This window comes from Mus musculus, chromosome 15 (genome assembly GCF_000001635.26).
Source record: "Mus musculus strain C57BL/6J chromosome 15, GRCm38.p6 C57BL/6J".
Lineage (NCBI taxonomy): Eukaryota > Metazoa > Chordata > Mammalia > Rodentia > Muridae > Mus > Mus musculus.
In genome coordinates this window covers 80,708,712-80,730,694 of record NC_000081.6, presented here as the reverse complement: position 1 = coordinate 80,730,694, position 21,983 = coordinate 80,708,712, and the positions used below count along the sequence as shown (strand labels likewise).

At 43.7% G+C, this 21,983-nt stretch overlaps 1 protein-coding gene across 1 annotated transcript in view; it reads right to left on the bottom strand.

Moving 5' to 3' along the window:
• The window catches only part of Tnrc6b (trinucleotide repeat containing 6b), a 229,774-nt gene extending 210,392 nt beyond the window's left edge, over window positions 1–19,382 (bottom strand). The window contains exon 1 of the mRNA NM_144812.3: window positions 19,207–19,382. The gene's annotated coding sequence lies outside the window, so the exon portion shown is untranslated. The remainder of the gene's footprint in view (window positions 1–19,206) is intronic.
• Window positions 19,383–21,983: the final 2,601 nt, after the last annotated feature.

Genomic DNA, 21,983 nt, shown 5'->3' with positions numbered 1-21,983 from the left:
TAAAAGCACTTGCTGCTAAGCCTGACCTGCCTTCAATCTACAGGATCCATGCAGCAGCAGGAGAGAATGGACTCCCTCAAGTTGTCCTCTGAACTCCTCAGGTAACTGTGGCACGTGTAAGCCCATTCATATTCATTCATTCATTCATTCTCTCTCTCTCTCTCTCTCTCTCTCTCTCTCTCTCTCTCTCTCTCTCTCTCTCATGCACAAAATAAATAAAAACAATAAAAATTTTCTTGGGGGCTGAAGAATTGGGTCTAGCAAATAAGACACTTGTTGCTCATGCAGTGGACCTGGGTTTGGTTCCAAGCACCAACATGGTGGCTAACTCCAGTTTCAGGACATCTTACATACTTTTCTGATCTCCACAGGCATTAGGCACACACTTGGTACACATACATGCTGGCAGGAAAAACAGTTATACACTTAAAATAAATAATTATTTTTATTTTCTCAAGACAGGGTTTCTCTGTGTAGCCCTTGCTGTTTTAGAACTAGATTTGCCTGCCTCTGCCTCCTAAGCGATAATTAAGTCTTTTAAAAGGTTTTTTTTTCCCCTCAAACTGTTACAAAAAGAAAATCCCTCAAACAGTTACAAAATATCCAAACTGCTACAAAAACAAGTGGTCAATAATGAATGGGGTAAAGCCAGCCTTGGTGACACATGCCCTTAATCTCAGCACTCAGGAGGCAGGAGCAGGCAGATGTCTGAGTTCCAGGACAGCCAGGACTACACAAAGGAACCCTATCTTGAAAAACAAACAAAAAAGTATGTTTTTTTTTTTTATTATACTTCTACACTACTTAGAATCTTACCCCAGCATGAATTTCTTTAACTAACATTTGTTTATTTGTAGACTATGGTTAATCCAGGGCCTCTCACATGGTAGGCAAGCACTGTGCCAGAAAGCTACCTCTCAGAGCCCACAAAGATTTATTTTTAAACTACTACATAGACTAACAATAGGAAAGGTAAGTCCAGAGGAAGTCAGCCGACTTTGCATGAGAAAGGAGATCTAGTAGATGATGCATGAGTATTTAAGATCTTTGTTTCTGACTACCTATTATCCTATTATCGAGGAGGGCCTCTGAGAGGAGGATGCAGAAGAGTGCAGCAGCAGTCCTTGCTTGAGCCTGCCATGATAGGAAGGAGCTGGGAAGGGGTCACAGGCACCCTAAGTGGACTGTAGAGAACAGATTTAACCTCATCCTCTTGAAGAAAGAAGAGGAATACAGGCTTTACTTTCTGAAGGCAACAAATGTAACTGAACATGAGAGCTAAGAAGGTGAACGCAGTCCACAGAATCTCCCCTATTCATAATCTCCAAATGAAAAAATTGTGGAAACTGAACGCTTTCTATAAATTCACTTGTTGTCAGCAAAACTCAATGTGAATTTAATTAGCTACATAATTTGACCTTAACTGATATCAGGCTATTTATAGTCTATCCATTTTACTAAGAAAAGCTAAGCTGGGCAGTGGTGGTGCACGCCTTTAATCCCAGCACTTGGGAGGCAGAGGCAGGCAGATTTCTGAGTTCCAGGCCAGCTGGCCTCTAACTCAAAGATCCACTTGCCTCTGATTTTTGGGATTTTGGGGATGCAGCTAAAGCAAAATTAAATGATGGAATTAAAGGTGTGAGCCACTATGGCTAGCTCCTCAGTACTCATTTTAAAGTAAGGCAACACGATAAGGGGTTAGCCCAGTGGCAGAACACTTCCTTACCATGTAGAGGTCATGAATTCAGACTGCTGGGGAAAATACCAGACTTGGTATGTAAGAATTGAATACAAAATTTTAAAAAGACTGAGACAATATTTTGGCTGGGCAGTGGTGGTGCACACTTTTAATCCCAGCACTTGGTAAGCAAACACAGGCAGATTTTTGAGTTTGAGGCCAGCCTGGTCTACAGAGTAAGTTCTAGGACTTATTAGACACAGAGAAACTCTATCTTAACAAATCAAAGAGGGGGTAGAGTTCTCAACTCTATAACCCAAGCTGGCCTCCAACATACTAGATAGACGACTCCTACCTGATAGAGTCCTGATTAAAATCCCCAGGTTGTTTTCTTTTTTAAAACATAGGATGAGCTCCTAGGTAAACCATACCTCACACAATCTGATCCTAGAAGAACTTTAAACTTTAAAGTACGCTTTATCTGAATCCACTCTTGGGAGCCTGCGCCTGGCTTCCCTTCACTGATTATGCTTTCCATCTTGACCTAACTGAATCTTGATAATGAATATAACTGCAGGCTTAGTCTTGTAGACTCTTCCAGACAATACCAAAGCTGGAGGTACACTTGGAAGACTGCACACATACACAGGATGCTTTCTAACCATAGTGGAACTATAAATCAGTAGGAGAAAGGTTTGTAGAAACTTCCAAATATTCTCAAAAGCAAACAACTCTTTGGGAAGAAAAAGATTAGGAAGATTTTAAACTAATGAAAATGAAAACTCATACTTTTGGGGGTGCAGCTAAAGCAAAAATTAAAGGGAGATTTATAGCATGCTCAATGTGAGTTCTCAATTAACTTCAGTGTCTACCCAGAAAAATGAGAGACAAACAGAAACTAATTCGATCACAAAAATTAAGATATTAAATACCAGAGTGGAAATTAATAAAATAAAACATAGAAACATAATAGGAAAAACCTGGATCCAAGTTCTTGGTCCACTAATGTGATGCCCGGTATAACAAAGTCACCCTGCTGAGTTAATACTTGTGGGTAAGAAGTTCACACTGAAGCTGGCCTGCTTTCACAGCTATACCACTCAGCCACTTGGGAGGATCGCAAGTTCAAGGCCTGTCTTAGTAGAAGAGTTCAAAGATACTTTAGATAATTTAATGAGAACTTCTCAAAATAAAAATTAAAAAGAAGGGGATGGAGAGATGGCTCAGTGATTAAGAGCACTTGCTGTTTTCTAAAGGCTAAGTTCAGATCCCAGAACCCACAGTGGGTGGTTGCTCACAACCACCTCAATTCCAGCTCCGGGGGACCAGACACTATTCTGGCCTTCCTGGGCACCTGCACACACATGGTATTCACTTACAAAAGCACAGAAATACTAAATTAAAAAAAAAACTTAATTAAAAAATAACTGGAAATATAGGGATCCATCCCATAATCAGCTTCCAAACGCTGACACCATTGCATACACTAGCAAGATTTTGCTGAAAGGACCCAGATATAGCTCTCTCTTGTGAGACTATGCCAGGGCCTAGCAAACACAGAAGTGGAGGATCACAGTCAGCTATTGGATGGATCACACGGCCCCCAATTAAGGAGCTAGAGAAATTACCCAAGGAGCTAAAGGGAACTGCAACCCTATAGGTGGAACAACAATATGAACTAACCAGTACCCCGGAGCTCTTGTCTCTAGCTGCATATGTATCAAAAGATGGCCTAGTCGGCCATCACTGCAAAGAGAGGCCCATTGGACTTGCAAACTTTATATGCCCCAGTACAGGGGAACCCCAGGGCCAAAAAGGGAAGTGGGTGGGTAGGGGATTGGGGGGGTGGGTATGGGGGACTTTTGGGATAGCATTGAAAATGTAAACGAGGAAAATACCTAATAAAAATAAATTAAAAAAAATAACTGGAAATATAACTTGGAGCTCTAGGTCCAATCCCCAGTACAAATGAAAACAAAACAAGTAATAACAAAAAAATACTTTATCATTGAATTAAATGATGGCAGGCATGTCTGGTAAGTATTTCTTTATGAAGGATCCTGGTGTATGACTGACCGCATGGAGATGACAGCCATGAGCAACAGACCACGGCTGGGATGGGATGAGGAAATCTTGGAACGGGAAAATAAATGGATGCGTTCAGCAGAAACAGCAAACACTTCCACATGTCCACTCCTCAGTGCATACTGTGACATGAAACTCAGGTCTTATACATTTTCACATTAAACCTTTGGTTAAATAAAAAAAATGTAAACAAATGTGGTGGCACACTTCCAGGAGTACAGGCAGGAGAGTGCGGAGTTCAAGGCTCATCTGGTCTATAAGAACCTGCTTCATAAACCAAAACTTAAATAAACAAACAGTTAATAAATTAAATCAAATGAAAGTCAAATTTGCTTCTTTGTGAAGAACAATAAAATTACTGCCCATCCAGTTAAACAAAGACAAAAATACAGAACTGTAAATTACCAATACAAGAATAAAGGGTGCCACACCTCTGCAAACTGTCCTGATATATTAAGAGACAGGTAGGTCTGGAGATGGCTCTGCAGCTAAGACTGCATAGTGCACTGCAGAGGACCTGAGTTCAGTTTCTAACACTCAGGTTGGGTGGCTCACAACTGCTTAAAACTCAGGCGCCAAAGAATTTGACGTTCATCTCCTGACCTCTGTGAGAGTACCTGCACTCAAATGCACAAAACCATACACAATTATAAACAAAATAAATCTCAAAGGGGGGGGGGAAAGAGTGGTAAGAGAAAATTATAAGCAGTGTTATACCAGTAAAGTTGACAACTTCAGTAAAACAGAAAATCACCAAGGCTCGTTGAAGATGGAGAACATGAACAGTAATATAACTGCTAGATAATCTGAATTTGGTACCAAAACATTCCCACAAAGAAACCACCATGTTAAGACAGCTTTAAGGGAAGCTCTTAAAAACAGTGAAAGAGTAAAAGAGAGTTAGAGAAAGAGGCTAGAGGGAATGAGAGGGGGTTGTAGAAGGAAGGGTAAAGTAATTCTTTGGGGCAAGAGGCCTGTGCTATACTCAGACTACAGTCAGGCAGCGATGGCAGGGGTATCAAGAGTTCAAGTCCAGCCTTGGACTTGAACACAGTGGCTTCAAGGCCAATCTGGGTTGCATGAGACCCTTCCTCAAAATGAATGAATGAATGAATATGTTATAATCTGGTAAAGGATTTATTGGTACAAAATTAAACGTTCTTTTCCTACCCTGAAAAAGAAAGGATGATCAATCTCACCACTTCTGCTCAATATAATACCTGAAGTCTAAGCCAGTTGACTAAGGAGTAGAATCAGACTTGAAAAATAAAAAATAAAAGTGTCATTCTTTGTAAATTGTATGTGTGTGTGTGTGTTTCTAGACAGGATTTTTCTGTGTATTGCTGGCTGTTAAGGAACTCACTCTGTAGACCATACTGACCTCAAACTAAGAGATCTACTTGTCTCTGCCTCTCAAGTGCTGGGATTACAGGCTGTGGCTCCACCACCCAGTCTATATTTTTTAAAAAAGGTTTTATTGTATTTATTATGTTAGGTGCCAGTATGGAGGGCAACCTGTGGGAGTCACTTTTCTCTGTCAGCGACGTGGGACCCAGAGACTGCCTGAGATCGTCAGGCTTGGCAGCAAGTGACTTTACCTACCAGTTGTGCTGACCCAATATTTATATTTAAAATATAAATATCTGCAGGGGCTGGAGAGATGGATTTGTGAATAAAACCATGGGTTGCTCTTCTAGAGAACCTGTGTTTGGTTTCCAGAATCCACATAGCACAGCTCACAACATCTATAACTCTAGTCCCGGGAAGATCAGATTCTGGCCTCCATGGGCACAGCCTGTATGTGGCACACCGACAAACATGCAGTCACTCACAAATACAGAAAAAAATGTATCTTTTAAATATAGGTAGATAGATAGTAAAAAATAGAGTAAAATGTACATATAAAGTATATATAGTAAAATGTCACTAGAACCAGTAAATGAAATTAACAAAGTTTGCCTAGTTCAATATACTCTCGTTATATCAATTTAAAAACAAACCAACAAGTCAGACTGGAGAAATAACTCAGCAGTTAAGTACCCATAATGCTCTTGCAGAGAAGCAGGCTTGGCTCCGAGTATTCACTGGAGCAACTCATAGCTGCCTATTAGCTGCCTAAAGCTTCAGCTCCAGAGGATCTAACACTTTCTGCTGATCTTCACCAGGCATTCCATTCATGTACACACACACACACACACACACACACACACACACACACTTAAAAAATAAAGTATTTTTGAAAGCCTCTGGAACTGGGTGTGATTTCCATGTCTTTAATCCCAGCACTTGGAAGCACAAGGCAGGCAGATCTCTGTGAGTTTGAGGCCAGCCTGGAAAGTTCCAGGACAGCCAGAGTTACAAAGAGAAACTGTCTCAAAAAACAGAAGAAGGAAGAAGGAGGAGGGGGAGGAAATAGGGAGAAGGAAGAGGAGAAAAAGAAGAAAAGAAGAAAGGGAAAAGGAGGAGGAAGAGGAGGGGGAAGAAAGGAAGGAGGAAGAGGATAAAAAAGGAGGAGGGGAAAAGGCCACCAGCCCCTCTGGATACAGCTTGATATTGAGTCATTGACCAGCAAGTGGTAGACCTTGGGTTCAATCCTCTGTACCACATAAAAAATTAGAATTCAAATATTCAATTTTGAGCAAAACTGTTTTGCCACATGCTAGTTTCTTTTTTCACTATTCTTTGGAGTATGTGAACTGTCTTCTCATCTTGACATTGAACAGGCTCTTCATACTGGCCGAATGTAGTGACCTCAATATATAGTATCTATCATTTTTGTATTCTTTTATAAAATTATATTTTTGCACATTTAATAATAATAGTAATAATAATAATAATCAATAGTAATAATAAACTGCACCTATTATTTTGCCTAAAAGAGCACCTCTGGATGCACAATGTGGAGGGCCTTTGGCTAAGAAATATTTCAAGGAAGATAATGTTTACAGAAACCTTTGTGTATGTGTATATATGTTTGCACTAAGCCACATGTGCCAAAGAGTAACACTAGGTGTCTTACTCCATTGCTTTCCACTGTCCTTTCTGAGACATGGTCTCTCATTGAACCTGGGGCTGTTGTGTCTCCTAGACTGGTTGGTTGGTAAGCCCCAGGGCCTGCCTATCTCTGATCCTATTCCTGGAGTTACAGACATGCACTGCACATCTCAACTCAGGTCCCCAGGCTTGCAGAGCAAGCACTTTACCCACTAAGTCACTGTCTCTTTAGCCCAGGAAATTCTGACAGTAAGAGAAAAAAATAAACTGGTAGGCAGATGCAGAGAGAATATTTTACATAAATCAAACCTTCAAAAAAAGAGAGAGCCGAAAGGAAAAAAAATCATATGGAAAATGAAGTAAAGATTGTACCAGATAAGTCAGGGATAAAAAACTGGGAATGGGAGTTGGTAGATTTGGAAAAGTAAAGGCACCTGGCTCAGACAAGAATTAATTTCCTAGAATAAGGAAGCATGTGGTTTTCAATGAGGGAAAAGAAAACAATGGGTAGGAAATGTTTTCTGAGCAAAGAGAAATGGGACAACTGGCAGACAGCTACTTCAACAATCTATAGACACAGCCTGAGGATGACTTCAAATCAGGCTGGTGGCTTGGAAACAGAAGCCAGAAGTCCACAAAGCTGCAAGAGTACGGAGTGCACAATCTGAGCCACCTTTGAGGCCGAGGCAGGAAGACCTCAAGTTCAAAGCCAACCTGGTCAACACAGCGAAACCCAGTCTCAAACAAGCAAGCCAACAAACAAAAACCAAAGCAGAACAAACACAAAACCAGCTCGAAGCCACAGCAAAAATAACTAAAGGACAGGACACCATTTCAAGATCAGTATCAGCAGATTTCAGGATCCAGGTAGAGAGAAGTGACTGGTGAGGGTATCCAAGAAAGTCGACAATTTGCAAGCAAGTAAGGCAGAGTAGGCTCCAGCCTCTGGGGTCGCTTTTCTAAGAAGCAACCTGAATGAGTCCTCAGCCTCAAGGATGGGGAGGTTAAGGGCAAACAAGAAAGTGTCGTCCACACTCCTCAGTGCAGCAAAGAAGCGGAGTGCATCAGCTTCCAAAGCAAACAGGGCATCAGCACAGGCCCTGGCACACAGTGCTGCGGCAGAGTCACAAGCCATGCAGGGAGCACAGGGTCCCCTGTTTAAACATTTCAAGCCAGCCCTCGCTGGTTTAAAATGTGATGCCTTTCACATTTTCATTCTAGTTTTGTTTTTGTTAGTCTTACAAAGAGCCTTTCACTGTGATTTGGAGAGAGGTAAAGGGGGGAGGAGAGGGAGGGAGTGGGGAAAGAGTATTTTCTGTTGTGTGTGTGTGTGTGTGTGTGTGTGTGTGTGTGTGTGTGTACTTCCCCTTGGCCGGCCAGCCAGCCATGTAAATCAGGAGCATGGAGAGTGCATAGCCCCCTCTCTGTGGAGACTTGTGTCTCCCAGCTCCCCACACTGGTTAATTGCGATAATGAATGTGCTGGGGGTTTTGTTTTTTAAAGGAACTATGCCAAAATGCAAATAAATCATCATAAATGTTAAGCATATTGTTGTAAAAATACAACATTTTTGGAGTAAAACATGATAAAGTAGATGGTGAACAAGTATTTTAAAGTCAGTAGTTCACAGTTCATCTACTCAGAGACTTATATATTAGGACAGAGACATACCCCTGGGTAAAAAAATCCCGTGAAAAGACTGTCACTGAGCCTGATGCACCATCAACACGGCTTGTGCAGGAGAGCGACAATTCTTTCAGAGCAGTAGTCTCTGTTCTTATCTGGATTTCTTCCTCCAGACCAGAACTCTGTACCTAGCAACTGCTTTAGACATTTCTCCTGCTCTACTGTGAATGTTAGCAAGACAGACCCACTTTCTACTTTGAACGTTAGTGGTGTGTGCACGTGACCTCTTTGATGTGCCTATGGAAACCAAAGGTCAACTATGGGTGTCTTCCTCTATCATACTCCACCTCATTTTGAGACACAGTCTCTCACTTTTTTGTTCACTGCCTGGCAGTGAGGCCTAGGATCCTCCGGCTTCCTCCTCCCCATCTGAGTTAAAGGAGCATGCTGCCATGCCTGTCTCCTACCTGGGTGCTGGTGATATGAACTCAGGTCCTTATAACTGCACAGCAAGAATGTTATCAATTGAGCCATCTTCTTAGCTTTGAGTTCCCAGATTGCATATTATATTTTTAAAAAATAAGATACTCCAGAACTGTGTTACAGAATAAACCACACTCATTGTACCTATCTAGCATCTCTTCAGTCCTTTTCAATCTGGGACAATAAGTAAGTACCCAGACCACACACACATTTACCTAATACCAGTCACATAGCATCATATGAGTGAATCAGTACCACCAGTGTTTAATAACCTACCGTTCTGAAAATAATTCTTATCCCACAAATGCTAAGATTGTACATGTGTGTACCACATCCCACACCATGGTTGTTCCTTTAAAAAGTTTAGTGATTATAGAAAGAAGCAAAATACGGCATGGCCAGGGAAGGAGTGATACAGGAAAGGAAGGCAGTCTATAGTACTACAGTCTGAATCCTGAGGACTGTCTCTAACACAGAATGCTTTTTGTCTTGGTTTGGTTTGTTCTCCAAGGCCGGGTTTCTCTGTGTAGCTCTAGCTGTCCTGGAACTTGCTTTGTAGACCAGACTGGCCAGGAACACAGAGGTCCCCTGCCTCTGCCTCCTGAGTGCTGGGATCAAAGATGTGTGCCTCCATGCCCAGCTCACAACGCTATGAATAGGTGTGGAAGTAAACTAGGTCATGGGGAATGTTCCCTGGAAGGGTACACTATGGTACTGGCCCCTTTTCTTCCTTACTTTCTGCTTCTCACTTGGTGAAGTCTTCCTCTATCATATAAACCCTCCATTATGTGCATTCTTGCCTCAGACCAAAAGCATCAAGCCAACAGATCATGGACCCAAACCACCCAAACTATGAGACTGTGAGATAAAACACATTCTAGTTTGCTTCAGTGTTAAACATCTAACTCAGGACTTCACAAATGCTAGGTAAGTGTCCTCTAGTTCAACCCTTTCTTCTTTCCTTTTATTTCCTTTCCTTTCCTTTTCTTTTTTTAGGTTGATTTATCTCAAGTCTGTTACAGTAATTTAAAGCAGACTAACACAGAAGAGGACAGAAAGGAAAGAGCTATTGAAATTACAGAGGAGTAGTTGACAGAAAGCAGGCTGACTTTCCACTGTCAACTCCCTTTCTCCACCTCTGCCTGAGAATCAAATCAAACTCACACTGGCTTGGGAGATGAAGGAACTACGCAAAGCCTGCCAAGCTCTAGGAATCATCTTCTCCGAGACATGTGCCCAGAGGCCCTTCTGGGCAGTCCCTCCTGTTCCACCTTTCTCCTTTTCACTGCTCAGTCTCTGGCCCTTCAGAGATGGCATCAGCACTCACTCAGGTGACCTAGAGGTCACTTGTGCTGCACAGCTCTCACAGATAAGCTGGCGTGAGTCATCACTTTCTAATTCCACCTGACAGCTTTTGCACAGTTTACAGGTACTCGTCTCCAACAAGTGCATTAGCCAGAAGAGACGAGCTCCACTCTGGCTTGTGATGACTGGCTTCCCTGGAGAGGACTTCAGAATGACTTTAAGTGTTCTAATATTTGGGAGGAGGGGGCTGGAGAGATGGACTGGCAGTTTAGAGCACTTGCTGCTCCTGTGAAGGACCTAAGTTCAGTTCCCAGCACCCACATCAGGTGGTTTTAACAGGTTTAACAGTTGCCTTTAACTCCAGTTTCAAGGGATCTAACGCCTCTTCTGGCCTCCATGGGTACCAACACTCACATGTATATACATACTCAGACATAAAAGTTGATTCAGGGTAAGGCTAATTGGTAGATGCTTGCTTTGCATGTACAACATGCTGGGTTTGATCCCAGCATTAAAGAAGTAATGAAAGGACTGAAGAGATGGTTCATCAGTTGAAAGCACTTGTTGTTTTTGCAAAGGACTTGGATTCAGTTCCCAGAACCTGCATAGTGGCTCATTAACACCCATGACTTGAGTTCCAGGAGGTCTGATACCTTTGCTGACCACCATGAGTATCAGGAAGAGATGTGTGCACAAACAAACATGGAGGCAAAACATTCATACACATAAATAAATCTTTAAATTTTTATTTTAAAAGTAGTAATAATAAAAGAACTTGGGACCTAGGCATGGTGGCCCATGTCCATAATCCCAGCATTTAGAAGGCCAAAGCAAGATTAGCAGTTTGAAGCCAGCTTGTGCTATGTAGTCAAACCCTGCTCAAAAACAAAGAGGAGTTAGAGATGTCTCAACAGTTGAAGGTCCTTGCTGCCAAACTTCATCTCTGGGACCCACATGGTGGAAGAGAAACCAACTCCTGTAGCTTGTTCTGACTCCATATGCATTCAATATGAAAAGAGGTAAATAAAAATAATGACAATGTTGACTGAATGAAAGAGAAAAGAAAGAAGGAAGGAAGGAAGGACAGAAGGAAGGAGAGAGGGAGAAAGGGAAGGAGGATAGATCTATTTAATGTGGAAAGTCCCTCCAGTTGCCTGGAAGCAGTAGAAACCAGCTGAGTTCCCTAGAAGAGGTTTCAACAGTCACTTAGATAGGACATTCTCCAACCTGTACAACCGCCTGCAGGTTGCAGTGTGTGCCAGGTTTCCAGCTTTTGTGAGCTGTCACCCATGCTGGGGTGAGCCTTGGTATTGCAGCTGTACTTTCGTCATTTGTGCTCCCATAAAACCAATAAAACTCACTGGCTCACCAAGTTAGATTTGGGTGGTATCCATACATTGATCTGTGGTGGGATCTTTATCTGGGGTTGAGTAGATATGTGTTACATCCCCCCAGGAAAAGTCCTGTCACAAGCATGCACTCCTATTCCTAAGTAAATTGTTTACTTAGTAAAAGTACTTGTTTTACTAAGTAAATGTTTTCTATTGAGGTAAAACACATAACAGACTAGATCTGTAGGGCTTTTTGTTTTTGATCTTGTTTATGTTTGTTTGTTTTGTTTTGTTTTGTTTTGCTTTTCGAGACAGGGTTTCTCTGTATAGCCCTGGCTGTCCTGGAACTCACTTTGTAGACCAGGCTGGCCTTGATTCTTTAGCTGGTACAAAAATAAAAGAAGGCATTATAAAACTAAGTAATGTGGTTACTGGTTTTGGTTTTGAAGTAGGATCCCCATGTTTCCTAGGCTAATCTAGGATGACCTTGAGATTTAACCTCTCTGCCTCTATCCCAGCACCCTGCAGCCCCACTGCCTCTACCCCAGCACCCTGCAGCCCCACTGCCTCTACCCCAGCACCCTGCAGCCCCACTGCCTCTGCCTTAAGAGTGCTGAGATTAATGATGTGGAGCGCCATGCCAGGATGCATGGGATTACAAATATAAACCACTACCACATATGGGTCTTAATGTTCTTTATTTTGTGAGTTTGTTTGTGTAGGTTTGTACACATGTATGCATTGCCCACAGAGGCCAGAAGGTCTTGTTTGAGCCTATGAAACTGGTGTTAAAGACTGCTGTGAGCCACTATGTAGGTGCTGGAAATTAAACCCAGGCTCTTTAGGAGAGTAACCACTGCACCACCTCTCCACTCCCCACACTTAGTTTAAGAAAGTGCTAAGGATCAAATCCAGGGCTTTGTGTATGCTAGACAAGCACCAACTAAGCTATGTACAGCTGCAGAACTAAGTAATTTGTCTGAGGCATTCACTGGAATTCTGATTGCCTAAAATATGGCAGGCATAGTACAGTGTGTACTTGGAAATGCAGGGATAAATAGTCTTGGTTTTCGGAAGCTTAAACTCTGGGCTAGTGAGTGGGGTCTGTGGGTAAAGCGCTTGCTGTATAAGCGTGGACAAATGAGCTCAATCCCTAGAAGCGACATAAAGGTGGAAGAGAAGAACCAATTCTACATCTACAAGGTCTTCCTCGGACCTCCATGCACACGTTACAGCAAAGGCACATTCACAAACATGCAGGAAGCATTTTTTTAAAATTTATTTAAAGCTTACAATTTAGTAAGACAGACAGACCTAGAAACCTAGAAACATAATATATGTTAAGGTATAAACAAGTAAAGTTATCAAGGAACAGTGAGAAATGAAGTCTTCCTAGGAAGAATGAATCACTTCACCTCTCTGTGAAAAGGGCTTTAAAAACTTCTTTCACTGTAGTTTTTGAATTCTCAGTCATTTCTGTGCCTGGAACACAGCTGGCACGAAAGCAAGTATCAGCAACACAAACAAACTGAGGGCTTCTGGCTCCTGGCTCCTGGTTCTGACTTTGCATCTTGGCTGTGGCTCTGCACAGGCATGTGCATGGGTGCCAATACTCAGGGAGCTGCACTGGAGCCCTGTTTCTGAAGCTGCTTTCACAGCCAGTTTACAGACCACAAGGAAACCAAGTCTCAGGAAAGTTAAACATCTTTTTTGGGATGGTGGCTGAGACAAGGTCTCATTGTATAGGCCCAGAGCAACTTGCAACCCTCCTGCCTCTCCCTCAGAGTACTAGGATTACAGATGTGGATCACCATGCCAGGATGCAAATAAAAATTACTACTGCTTTTTTATTGTTTATTTATTTATTAATACATTTGTTTGTTTGTTCATTTTGAGACAGGGTCTCACTATGCAGCTTTGGCTGGACTTGAACTTGCTTTGTAGACCAAGCTGGCCTAGAACTCAGAGATCCTCCTGTCTCTGCCTCACGAGTGCTGGGATTAAAGACATGGACCACCAAACTTTATATGGACACTTGCAAACTTTATATCTGATCCAACCTGAAAACTGTAACATCTAAGCAGTTATTTGTTTTTGCATTTTTTATTTTGTGTGAGGGGACTGTGTATGCATGTGGTATATATGTGTAGTATGTGCGTGCACGCGCCAAAGGCCACTATCAGGCCTCTCTTGCCTGCCCCCATTCTTTTTCTGACAGGGTCTCCACTGAGGCTCACTGGCTCGGCTAAGCTGGCTGTTGGCCAGTGAGTTTCAGCAAAGCTTCTTCTCAGCTCCCCTCCGAGGCTGGGGTTACAGCCTGCACAGCCAAGCTCAATTGTTTACATGAGTTCTAGATCCAAAGTCAGGCCCTCATGCTTATAAAGGTTCCTTACTAAATGAGTCATCGCCCAGCCCTGCACAGTTGCTTGCTTGCTTTTTGAGACTGGGTTTCTCTTTGTAGCCCTGGCTGTCCTGGAACTCACTTTGTAGACCAGGCTGGCCTCGAACTCACAGAGATTCGACTGCCTGTCTCCCAAATTCTGGGTTTAAAGTTATGTACCACTAATGCCTGGCTATCACAGCTTTTTAAATTTTTAACCTTTTTTTTTTTTTTTTTTTTTTTTGAGATAAAAGTCTCAATGTATAGTCCAGATATCCTAGAACTCACTACATAGATCAGGCTGGCTTCAAATTCATAGATCTGTTTGCCTCTGTCTCCTGGGTGCTAGGATTAAAGGCATCTGTCACCATGCCCAGTATGAACAGTTTTGTTTTAAGAAGCAAATCTACTCCAAATATACAAGTTACATACACTAAATATCCTTAGCTTTCTGAACATCAGTTAATACCTCAATAAAGGGGAAAAACATAAATGTACACTCAAAAAAGGAGGAATATAAAAATATGCTGGAGAGCTAGAGATTTAGCCTAATGGCAAAATGTCCGTGCTCAGCATTTACAAAGCCCCTGATTCAATCAATCCTTAGCACTGAACCAAAAGCCTCTCACAGTTTATGATCCTCTGTCTTCAAAGGACAGAGTGTTAACTACTATCTAACTAGAAATATTTAAATAGTACATGTGGGCTAGGCACGGTGGTACACACCTTTAATCACAGCACTCAAGAGGCAGTGGTAGGTGGGTCTTTGGATTTGAGGCCAACATGGTCTACAAAGTGAGTTCAAACACAGCCAGGAAAGTCTACACAGAGAAACCCTGTCTTGAAAACAACAAAACACACAAAAATCAGCATACAGATCTATAGATTTCCTAGCACAAGCCAGGTCAGGAGCAAAAATGAGGAAGGCAAAGCTCTGTTCTCAGAGCATCCAAGGAGGAAGATGTCAATACACACAGTCCAGGACAACCAAGCTGTTACTCGGCAGGCACACGCTGACAAGAAGAGGGAGGCTATGTACTACTGTCACTGGCTCTAATTCATCAGATAACCATTAGTCAGTGCTTGTGCCTTATCACCCGTGATTACAACACAAATTGACTGTAAACTGTTACAATATAAAATAATATGAGAAGAAATGACATTAAATCTGATACAGTGTCCTGTTACTTGTACTCCTAGCTAGTCAGCAGACTAAGGATGAAGAATCACTTGAACCCAGATATTCCAGGCCAGCCTGGACAACAAAGGAGAATGCATCTTTAATAAAAACAATAAGAATGGTAAAAATCTCCAGAGAAGTGGCTGGAGAGATGGCTAAGAGATTAAGAGCACTTTGCAGCCTCCCCAGTACTCAGATGCCAGCACCCACACGGATGGTTCACAACCACCTCTGCCTAGCTTCTGGGACTCTAATGTGCTCTCTCTCTCTTCTGGTCTCTGTTGCAACATATGTACACACACACACACACACACACACATACAGAGAAATACACAGTTCCAGAGATGATAAGAATTAAAGATTAGAGCTCTCAGTTTCCCTTGTGTTTCCCTCAAAGAGATTGAGCATGTTTGGATTATAAAGATGTTTCTAGGTGAGAGAAACTGAGTTGTACAAAGGACAGTGGCTGGAATTACCTAGGTCTGGTCCTTCCACTAAGCTGAAGACACACTTAAGATCTGTTCTGTCCAATATAAGGTGCCACAAACAACACATGGCTATAGAACATTTGAAAACTGCTTTGTATGGCTTGAGACGTTTCAAGTGAAAAATACATTCTAGATTTGAAAAACTTAACATGAAAAAAAGACTTTTAAAATACCCTACTAGTACTTTTGTTTTGTTTTGTTACTGATAACATATTTAAATACTAATGTTTTGAATATATTGAAGTAAGTAAAATGTTACAAAAATCAATTTCACCCTTTCTTTTTACTTTTTAATGTGTCTACTAGAAATTTTTAAATTACATATGTGGTTCACGTTTGTGGCTTGCTTTCTATTTCTACTGGGCAGTACCAGTGCAAAGATCTGTAAATAACAGGCAAAGGCGCTTAAACTCTTTAGGCAATCAAACGCCATTGAGGATTTCCAACCTAAGTGTTTGTGGTAGATTTGGGAAGGAGCACAAAACATAAAGCAATCTTTCAGGAAGATTAGTGTGGGGGCAATGTGTAGGGGTGAAACACTAGAGGCAGTTGTCAATGTCAAAGGCAGCAAATGTCAAAGGGCAAGCCGGCTGCTGGGCTGGAACCTATACAAGGTCTCTAGAATCAACATGCTGCAGAGAGGAGAGAGAAATCAAGAGCAGCTGAGACAGAGAAGAGTAACAGGTGCAACGCTAGGCCAGCCTGCACAACCCAACCAGGGTGTAATGCGTTCAGTCCAAAGCTCCACACAGTGATTTCAGACCTATCTTTATGTGGAAAGCTCTCTTAAGAGTGGCATCAAATCTCAGACACTCTCGGGAGGGAGGGAGGCAGCCAAGGCTACAAGAAATTTAAAAATAACAATAAATACTAAGAGTAAAAGTCAAATTCATAACATAGTCAACAAATATTTTCCAGGAGTCTGCTGTATACCTGACACTTGAACAGGCTCTGGCATTCATGGCGAACAAAACAGACATGGCCCTGAATCACAGGCTGATAACTACAAAAATAAAAAGGAGCTCTAAGAGACCTGAGTGGGAATAAGGAACGAGTGGACAGAGACAGAAAGGAAAAGTCTTCAGAAGCTGGACGCTGTGGCTTACTCCTATAATCCTAGCATTCAAGAGGCTAAGGCAGGCCAAGAGTTCAAGTCCAGCCTGGGCAACATAATGAACTCCAGGGTATCCTGGTCCAGAGTGAGATCTCAAAACAAAACAAAACAACACCCCAAAAGGGAGAAGGTGATGGACTGACTCTTTTGAGGTGGCAAAGATCTGTAATTCCTCCACTGGGGAAGTCAAGACACAAGGATCACGAGTATGAGACCAGGTGGGCCACATAACAAGACCTAAGGAAGAAAGAAATGTAAAAATTCAAACAAAAACAGAGCTTTGCAGTACTATGTACAATGAGTATGTCAATTAAAAAAAAACAAAGATTGGACGTATTTTATTAAAGGTGCTTAGTTCTAAAACAAGAATAGTCTCGATTTAACATTTCAGTCTTAAGCCGGGTTCAGGCAGTGAAGTCAGTGGATTCTCCTTTCCTCCCTTTCTCTGCTTCTCGGTGGTCTTTATGCGTCTCTCCCTCTGGATGATTCAGTAGGTGAAAATAAGACAAAACACCAAAGACAAAACACCAAAGAGACCTGAGATTAAACCTAGCTGCATGGCTCTTGGGAGCCCTGTCCTCATCCCTCCCACAATGACAGTTTCTGCCCTACAGGCTTCAAGCAAGGATTTAAAAATCTACAGAGAGGAAGACATACACAGCGTAAGCATACAATGAACAGTAGCCAGTACTAACAGGGAGCAAAAGTATTGTTTTGATTCTAAAACATTTTAAAAACCCTGTCTCATAAGACAAAAATAAAAACCAAAAACCATTTAAGAGTTTCTGTTTGGCCAGGCATGGTGGCGCACGCCTTTAATCCCAGCACTCGGGAGGCAGAGGCAGGCGGGTTTCTGAGTTCGAGGCCAGCCTGGTCTACAAAGTGAGTTCCAGGACAGCCAGGGCTATACAGAGAAACCCTGTCTCGAAAAACAAAAAACAACAACAAAAAAAGAGTTTCTGTTTGTAGGGAAGATTTCAAGGATATGATGGGTTAAAAGAGCCATGTAGCATGGACAGTTTATTTTGTTTTGTTTTCTTTACTCCTTTAAGTACTATCAGAAACTACATACTCAGACAATCAAGTTTAAGACAAGCCCTTAAAAACAGTGAAGAACAAGCTGAGCCTCTTTAATTCAGCATTCAGGAAAGAGGCAGGTGGTGGATCTCTGTAAGTTCCAGACCAGCCTGGTCTACAAAGCAGTTCGAGGCCAGCGGAGGCTACATGATGAGACCTTGTCTCAAAAACAAAACAAAACAAAACAAAACACACAGAGGCATGCATCCCAAGTGGGACAAACCAGTCTAATCTGTATTCTGGATACTGGTTATCCAGTATATGCCTACCTGTAGAGACTACTACTACACTGATATCCCTCCCACTTACTACATCGATACTCATGCTATACAAGTGTCTCCATGCTCTGCTCTTTAAGGAGCGTTCAAAACCCACGGCGAACACATAGTTTTAAAGTCAAGAACTGAAATCTCCCACAAGCGAAGAGAAACATTTCACAAAAGGCTAGGATGTGTGATTTTTGTACAGCTTACTGCTATGTTTAACTGTGAAGGAGGTACAAATGATGTTTTTATTCACGGAGTCTTGGTTGGTACTCTTTATTCAGAATCCAAGCAGCCCAAAGACACAGGAGAAAGCTTGAAGCTCAAAGTCTCAGACGGGTGACCTGCGTCCAAGACTAAGGATGGATGAGACGGCTGCTGTTCTTGGGTGTCGTGATAGCCACTGTAGTGAATTTCACTGGACCAGATATTTATTTAGCCATCATGGACTAACAAATCCGTTAGTTTGGAATTAAAGGGCACCTTACCAGCATTAGGTAGCAAACCCTTCCCAAGGCTCTTTCCAAATCTGTCATCCCTCCGCCCCTCGCCCCTCGTCTGTTTCCTCATCCAAAGTGAGCATCGCCTCGCCACAGCACCCCACCCCCGACCGCACGCAGCTCTCGCGGGATGCCCGTGGAACCTCGCTATCGGGGTCCAGCACATAAGCCTGCACGCCCGCCGCGCGGGGACACCGGATGCTCGCGCCCCACCGCCTGGCATTTGCAGCTCAGAGGGCCCTAGGCGACACGAAGCGCTCGGACAGCCACCGGCCCACCCGGAAGCCCTTTCCTCCGCTCACACCTGCAGGCGCGTGACGCCGGTCTGTCCCGGCCCCAATACTTGGGGACACCAAGGCCCTCGCGACCGACGTGACCGCGCGTCCCTCACACACCCCTCCCCCGCCTCACGTCTGCACATTGCGATCCCACAGCGCGCCCCGGGCAAGCGCCCCGGCCCGCCGCGGCCCACTCGGGTCGCGCGCGCTCTCTCCACCCGCCCCCCCCAACCCGCCCCTCCCGCCCGGCTCGCTCCCGTCGCGCGCGCGCGCGCGCGAGGACACGCACACGCTGCACCTCAGCGGGCCGTGCCGCGCGCCCCCGAGGGCGTCCTCAGTCGCCCACCCTGGGTCGCCCCGCTCCGCTCCGCCTGGCGGCTCCCGAGAAAGGAGCAGGCCCGCGCGGCCCACGATCCTCACTCACCGCTGAGCCGCGCCGGCTCCGAGTGCGCGGCGTTCCGCTGTGGAGCCCAGCGGTGACCGCGGTCTCCGCTCCTCCGCAAGCTGTGGAGGCGTCGTCGCGGGGAGGCTGAGAGGCGAGGGGGGTCACGGTCGCTCGCTTCACCTTGCCGAAGCTCGGGGACCCCAGAAACTAAAAACAAAATAAACAAACTTTCCCCTCCGCCTCCCTCCCCCAAAACCACAACACAAACACTCTGGCGCCCGCCCACAGCCCCACTCCATTGGCCGCAGGCAGGATGCCTCTAGCTTTCACTGGTTAGCTTTCGTGCCCGTCAAGCCGCTGGTCCTCCTCCCTTAAGTCCTCGCCGCTGCCGTCTCCCCTCATTGGCTAAGTGCTTCCCGTTTGCCGAGCTGGGATTGGCTGAGCGGCCTGCGCCAATCATGAGGGGACACACCCCCTCAGCATCCCAGAGGCCGCTTCCTCGGTCGCGGACCCAGAGAGACGAAGGGGAAACTAGAGCATGATGGCGGCCGAGATCACCTAGCGCAGTCATCTCTTCCCCCTTTTTTAGCTCACTAATGCCTCTCTCAGGGGCTGTTTCCCCCAAGCTCCTTTCACCATTCGAGACTGCACTAATAACGGAATCTATACGTGCAGGCTCCTTGATTTATCCCCTCCGAATTGCTGAGTGTGGGTTGGTTGTGCGTCATTGGACTGTCAGGGTGTCGCTCCCAAGTCACATCCTTAAGCTATTGGTGGATCAGCCAGAAAGCGGCCAACAACAAGGGCCCATGCCATTGGTTTGATTCCACTGTTTCCCCCACCCCCCTACCCCGGCCTCTTATTGGGCACTTCCGTGTTGTCCGTCAGATCCGGATTCTCCACACTACGTTTTGGCTGAGGAGCGGGGCATCTTTAGTCATTGAAAGTTGACAGTGATAACTACTATCATTTATTGTATTTTATTCCAAATACGGTCCCCAATTCTTTACAGAAACTATTCTGATTAAACAGTAATTTTACAGGAAGCAAAGCCAAAAGAGGTTAAGAGACTTATCCAAGGTCACCCATTTAGAAAGAAGTTTTGGGACATAAGGTGGTTTCTAGGCCTGTCTGACTCGTTTCTATACATGCCTTAGTATCTCTGAATAGTATCCGTCCGTCAACCCAGTATCTTAAAACTGTTTCCTTCAGAACCTAAATTACTCAGTTTCTGGCAATTAGAAACCTTGTCATTAACATTATTGGAGACTAACTTTAGAAAGATTGTCATCATATCCTCCTAGGCACCATTCTTCCCTGTTCTAAGTTAAACAGTATATTTTTCCTGACAAGAAGCACGTATAAAATCTATATTCTGTTTCTTTGTCTTTGTAAATGGTCATTTTTTTACCATACTTATGTGCCCAAGCAACACTCATACACACCTCTGACCATCTTTAGCTTGTTCCTTTGAAAGAATAAAGAATTCGAAATTAGGAGAAATTAAGTCTAGAGTGAGATAAAGAATCCATCCCTTTAGAAATAATTGATTGCATGCAAATGGAACAGTCCTCTGCCTCCAGGAAAGCTTCCAGAGCCGCTGATGTCGAGCAAGCCATGTGTGTTCTCCTGGCTTCTGGCCACAGGATTCTTTCTCTGTGACAGCTTTAATGGAAGCGACTCCACATTTCAGCCAGGGGAGGGCAGAATGCTTAAGACCCACTGCCAGAGTACCAGCCTCCAGCCTCTGGGACCGAAACGATCTCCAGGAACCTATGCTGGACTCTAACCCACATCTGGGCATGTTAGCGTATTACCATCCCAAATCCCTGTCCCTTGTAGGTGAGGGGGTTCATAGCCCTTGTTCCCCTTCCCTATCCAAGCTGTTGTGTAATCTCACTGGCACTGGCTTAACAATGAAACAGCCATTGTAACACAGCAGTAGGCTCAGCACTTACACCCTTCCAGCAGAGGAAGACAAGGTATTTCACAAACATCAACTAAGAGCAAATGGCAGGTATTCCTAGGATAATTCAAGGGCAGGAGAGAAATCATAAGTCAAAGTCTAATAAAGGACCTAAAGAGGTGAAATCTGATGACTCCAAGCACAGAGTTCACACTAGCGTTCAAAACAGAGATCAGAAACCAGAAAACACAGTGAGAAATGTCAAGGGTTCAGACCTTCCCAGCCTTCAGAGTTGATTGTTTTTATGTTACTTAAAAATATTTACTTCTATGTTTATTCACATGTATGTGCATTTGTATCTATGTTGAGTGTGTGTGTGTGTGTGTGTGTGTGTGTGTTGCCATGGAAGCCAGAAGATGACTCTGGGTGTCCTGGAACTGGAATAGAGTCCATTATGAACGGCCTCCAGCACTGATGTTGAGAATCAGACTCAGGTCCTCTGGAAACACAGCAAATGTTTTTTAACCGCTAAGCCACTGTCTCCATCACCTCAGTCTTAATCCTCAAGATAATGGTTGGTTTTCTATGAATTATTGGGCAAATCCCTGTTGTAAGTTCTTTGAAATAGTTTTCTTTCTTCATCTTGTGTCCCTTGATATCGATCTGTCTATAAAAGATTCCCCCCAATAACTTATTGTTCAGTAATTACATAGTGAGTTTATTAAGAACTTTCCTAAGGTCCAAGGGTGGCTCCACAGATTAAAAAAAGAAAATCTCCTTTGTGCCAGGGCCCTCACTGTTGTGGAGTAGGCAGCAGGTAAAGCAATCACAGTGAACTGCTGGAGACTGTGTCCTGGGAGAACGCCGAAGGACTGGGGACCCAGTCTGGGAAGGATGTGGTTCTTGACTT